Source organism: Falco punctatus (assembly GCF_963210335.1).
Source record: "Falco punctatus genome assembly, chromosome: 3".
Taxonomy (NCBI): Eukaryota; Metazoa; Chordata; class Aves; order Falconiformes; family Falconidae; genus Falco; species Falco punctatus.
Window position 1 is genome coordinate 21736199 of NC_137582.1, and position 6363 is coordinate 21742561.

Consider the following 6363-nt stretch of genomic DNA (forward strand, 5'->3'; position numbering starts at 1 on the left):
TTCACAGATCAGTACATATCTGGTTTGGCCTGAAATCCCACTATTATCTCTTACTTCTGATCACTTGAACATGGAAACATTTCTGGGCTCCGAACATTTTGAAAGGGATTACATATGAACACAAAAAGTACTATTCAAAGTGGAAAGTTTCAGCCTGACTTTTAAAAATGTTTGGCAAGGGACATTCAGTAAGTTAAAAGGGTTGGGAGTTCCAGACGGAAGGAAAAGGGTATGCAAATATTCAATTAGCAGCAGTACAAGGGTGAGACTCTGGAAGAAACAGAACAATCTAGAGATGAATCTCGGAGAGAATTGGCAGGACTCTAGGTGACAAGGAAGTCTTATAAATCATGTCATGAAAAAAGCATGGAATGTTTGATAGCAAGGAACGAAATGTCATATAAAAACAGTGCAGCACATTACCCAATTAGAAGCAAATGCAATGAGAACATTTCAGGGTTATGCAGGGATCGGCTTACTTCTAGGCAAGAGTCCAGCTCACACATTTTAGAATGGCTACCGTGGAAGCAAAGTGTGTATAGGAAAGTAGGCGTGAAAATTATTAAAATAACCAGGCCTGCTCATGATTGCATGGGATGAAGACAGTATAATTAACTTGGTTAAAGGAGTGTCTTATCCTTGCGATATATGTAAACTGATAAGAGGCTAAACAAGTGGAGGCAGCTGAAAATTGAATGAGATGGAACAGAGACTTCAGAACAGCTCCAAAAAAACTTGTCTCATTGTGTTGCTGTAAAACATGTCCATTTGATCTGCAACATGGAAAGATCACTCAGCTTGGTCTCCATCCTGAAGCAATTCACATTATAGTGATATATGGGAACAAGCAGGACTTCCACGATATAATTTTGTCTGTGCTCAGAACTAACCAAAGACTAGTTTGCAACAGATGACTATGGAGTATTTGGCAAATTTTTCTTGCAAAAAACTTGTTTTCCAGCAGACACAGGCAGGATGGAGACAGTAAAACAATGGTTAGAGGGGAAAAAAAGATCCCACTGCCTGAACAGAAATGAAAATTCAACATTGATCCACTAATATAATTTTTAGAAAAGTTAAAAGAAGCAGATGTAAGGAAATCAGATTTTATTTTTCCCTTCATCATCAATAATTCCATAGGGTATTGTTGCAGTTTCATTTGGCTTTTCCAAACGAAATTTTACAACATGAGGAAAAGAATTCTAAAGCTCAAGGTGACCCTTGAAATTCTGATATACAGAAGATTAGAAATTATCTACAAAATAAAGACAATTGCCAAGAGTTCAAGGAAGAGCTGAGGGAACAACTTTTTAGGACACCCTGAATAACTTTTTTTTTTTTTTTTTTTTTGTCTGACTGTTCAGCTGAACAAAACAGTTGGTCTAAACAGAAATTGATTTCTGCTTCATATTTTATAACTAAAATGAAAAAAACCCAAACCAAACAAATGAAAAAACCCCAAAACACTAACAAACCCAGAAGAGTTTATTTTACACTAAGCAAAAGCTTTCATGTGATCTGGAATGCAAGTTTTACTCGTATCACTTGTAGTAAAAAGTAATGAACACAGACTTTCTTTGAAAGTCAAATGGGATACCAGCTGGCCCCTCTACACAATGGTCTCACCAGCTGAAGTACTCAAAGGAAGTGTTTTGAGTTATGAAGACCTGGCTGTGGTATCATGACCTTTCTCATTCTTACCATGGTTCATAGCCATGTCTTGAATTTATCTGAAGAATTCTTTAAAATAGAAACAGTTCAACCAAACATCACTTTATGTCTATAAAAATGCCTATAGAAATAGTGTATTTTGGTGTCCTTAGACTTTGAGTTGAAACTGCCAGTTAACAGTAATCTATATCTTAAAAAGCTATTGTTTTCAGAGAAAACTTTCAGGTTTTTGAATGATTACTTAACAGTGGATGAAAGAGTGAGAAGCAGCTTTGCTTTTATGCAGAGATATTAGATTCTGCTTCCTATTTTTGTTCCCATCATTGTCTACTTTTTTTTTCTCTAAAATGCACATCTGATGGTTTCTTTTCAGAAGGCGTCAACACAACACTGACATACCAGGCTGAGAAAGTGAAGCATGTTTCTTCTCAGAACAAGTCTGCAGCCCAAATCTTAAGGAACTCTTTTATTTCATGACCTAACACAGCTGGTGCTTAGAGTTTTTAAGATTGTATAGGTGAAAATGAAACTAGACGACCTGTTTCTCTAAACACAATACCTTTACCTTCTGGTTTTAAAACTGAAGGACAGTATCCCTCCTTTGAGCCACAATGTAGAAGAGTTACAAACTTACACCTTTGTCCTGGTAATAATAATATAGGTATTTTTCAGTAATAATAAAGTGTACTAGTGAATGGATTAAAACCTGAGAAGTTCACACTACCTGTGCAGGACTGTCACAGGTAATCATTCCAGACTCCACACCTCCAAGATACCAGCACTTTCCATTTCAGTAGCACTGCTCATGAGATACCCGACATTACAGATGACAGTCATTTTCAATGCTTGTCAAGCTTCTTGACCATGAAAATCTACTGTGAGCTCTAAAAATTATTTTTTCTCTCTCAGACACTTAGATTAATTCTAATCAAAACTGCATATCATCCCCTTTTCATATTCTTGCTGGAAATAAAGCAAGGGGAGGTCAGGATCTTTCCTTGGGCATTGTTTCAGAATTTTTATGGAAGCTACTGAATTACTTGGAGCTTTAAAGGAGTCAGTTTTCCCAAGCTGAGAACAAATAAAGCCAAATCTATTGGGAGAAAGATTTTAAACAGAAAAACATGAATAATTAGGAACTGTTTAAGAATATTTTACTAGATGTCCAAAAGCCACTATCAAGAAACGATAACTGTTCTGGTAAAAAGCCAACTTGGCTTAAAAAGGAAATTAAGCTGTTCTTAAAAATATACATGTATACAATTTCTGTATGTCTGTGTGTATGAATATGCATCTGAACTGATCAATACATATAAGGAGTAAAACTGGGAAAAAGAAATGAGTAGGTAATTGATACTGAAAGCAGAAGGACAAATATGACATGAATATCCAGAGAAGTTAAAATACAGTCAGAAGTGCTTTATAACAAACAAATAACACTTCACTGTGCTGAACAGAAATGACATAAACCTGGAACACAGACAAGGAGGTGAGGCAATGATACCACATAATTTCACTGGCTCAATAAATTGGGTACAAATAAAAAAAATGGGGTTTCATACAGTCAAATATTTAGACATTCACTTCAGAATAAAGAACATAGGCTACCATCCTCCTTTTTGGTGACAGTGCAGAGCCTAGAGCAGAAAAGCCCAATTCTTGATTTGACAGTGACCTTGTCATAATTAATAAAATTATTAATTATAATAAGGGAAAGTATTTCCTTTCCTTTATTACTATATTACTGAGGTGTCAGGCATTATTGCAGCTTGAAACATGTCCAAGCCTGTACTCATAATTTAAGAGATATATTTATAAATTGGAAAGCATTCTAAAAAGATCTATAGGAACAATTAAAAGATTGGAAAGTAGGGCAATACATACTGAAAGAACCAGAGTTCTCTTTCTTTAGATGAAAAGTTAAGAAGTCAATGGACAAAATAGCTACAGTATATATATTTATAAACATAGCTGTACACATGTGGTGTGTTAACTTTTTTATCCCTAGTTTCCATTCCATCTGCTTTTCCCCTTCCTCTAAAGAAAGTATAGTATATGCTGTACTAAACTATGACTATTAAACACTGATTCCACTGCAAAAGTCGGGCTAAAGACAAACACAGTGTTTTCTTCCAGCTTTAAACCTGCAGCTGCAACATGAATCCAGCCTGGTCTTGAGAATCATACTGGGAGAGAGGAGAACATCTGATCTGTAGGATTGCAGTGGAAATTCTCACCCAAGAACTGAAGCTATTTATTGTCACCAACTCTTTCACCTAAAAATGGACCAGCTCAGGAACTTGTACATGCACACTGTGAACAAGATCACGGAACGGGTCAGGCTAAAATAAAACCAAGGTGGAGGGAAATAAAATTTTCATCACTTTCCCCCAAACAACTGCTCAGCCTGAAGCAGCAGGAGAGCGCAGGGTGGGAATGAGTAGTCACTGTCAAGGGGGGGTGGGGGGGGTGGTGTGCTGGCAATGCTGGTTACTTTCATAATCAAGACAGAGATAAAATCTACTGTGGATGATCTGTTCATGAGTGGTTATTGATTAGGAAGAAGCTCTCTATACAGAAACACATCTTTTGCCAGAGATCCCCAGGAAATTCATATTAATTCCCTATAGCCACAACCTTCAAGCTGAACAACCTAGCCTAAAACATTAATACATCAATAACAGTCTATTTTAACTCTAACAAAAAGGTAGCTTTTAGAATTCCCATCTCTGTTCTTAAAATGTGAGTTCTTTGGAGAAGCAATCAGTCTTTTCTAAGTTCAGAAACCATCAGCAGTTACAGGCAAGCAATGTCACTCTCTCGGATATCTATCCCTCTATATAACTTGCATTATTGCCATAATCAGCTATTGTACCTTTTTTTTTTTCCTTTTAGTTTTAAAGTATAAAGTTAATATTAAAACCTTGAGTTCAGGAATAGCATGATTGTACCTATGAAGCCCTGAGTATCTTTACTTCTCAGCAATATCAATGAGAGCTCAGAGCTGGAAACATCTAAATAGTAAATAAAATTTCCATTCTATAGAAAGAGTGAAAGTCAGGAGCAAAAGGTGCACATTTAGCAGCAAAAATATGTTATTTTTTTAAGCAAGATATTGACATATTTGAATTTCATAGTCCTGGGAAAAAATAAGCAATTTCTAATTCATATACATTTACATTAATTTTATTACAAAAAAAACCAAACAAAAACCAAAAAAAACCCCACCATCAAACACCAAACTTAAATTACTTGTTCCAGTGTTATTCAAAGCACATTATTTTTTTATCAGAATTTTTTTCAGTGTTGACATAATCCTGCCAAACAGTTCAGTTTCATAGAAAAAGCATTTGAATGAAAAATTATTTCATAAGAAATTAATTGATCATCTCTGCCTCTCTCATGAAATGGTTATGCCACTTAAGTCAACTTTGACTACACCTTAAGAACTGTCATAATCCATGAATATTACAATATTACAGAAAGGGTACAAATTAGGAAGAAATGCTAGTAAGATATTTGAAGTAAACCCTTCAGTAATTACTCAGAGTATTAGCCTACATGTAAATCTTTAATTTTATTGGATTATTGTCATTTTACCTTTTCTATCTGGCCAGATGCTCTTATCCATTTGCATAGTAGAATATAATCCAGAAGAAAGTAATTTTGAAGATACATTGCACAAGAGAATTTTTGGCCTAATCAAAGTTTGTGAAAGCTATTTATAGATGGTCCATGTTAGAAGAGAGTCTATTAGGATGATGGTGGCTCAAGACAAAGAAATTTCAGCTGGATCTGATTCTGTAGGTTTTCTTCTAGTCATTATAGAATGCAGGACTTCAGGACTCTCATAATATAGAGTTTAACAGCAGGTCAACAATATTGCTTGTTGCCTCTTTCTTCTTATGCTTAAGTCTGAAAAACCTGGCATTTTCATCTTTTCTGTGACTGAAGACAGAGCAAAAAAGAAATTAGTATCTTGCCATTGAATTTCATAAGTAATCTCTAATTTAGAAGTTACATTTATGATTACTGTTAATATTGTCATCCAATACTCAACATCATATGAGAAGAACCTAGCATCTGATTGAAAGCACTCAAAACCTAGTCAATTTTTACAACCATTAAACCATACAGGCTTCCAACCAGACATATGAGTACAGGTGATTATGCTAATTTTCCTGTTTACAAGAAGAATAACTGACCCGATACAAGACAAAACGTGGAGCAGCCCTCAGAAATATCTTCAGCATCAGAACGGGAACCAGAAAGCAACATCCTCTGCCCTTCTGAGTGATGCAACAAGAAAACGAGCTACAGCCACAGCCATTGCATTCAGCAGCTTTTTCTTTAAAGGTTTCCTGCATTAACCTTTACTTTGAGTCCATATAGACAATAAGTATGCATACATGTATAACCTGAGATGGTGAGGTATCACCATCAGGACATCAGCAGTTCCTTACAAGTCTCTCCTAGCTGTATTGCTGCTTCCTTCCAAACTGACATTGCTCAGTTTCTAACTAACCCGAAGTCTTGGCTATGCACACCCAAAGCTATTCCTTCATATCTGCTGGAAGATACCAGCAGGGATCTAAGAAACAGAGAGAATGGCATGGCTGGGGGGTTGTGGGTTGGAAAGAGCAGAGTCTAAAACCGGGGAGGGGGGGGGGGGGGGGGGGGGGAAGAAATGGG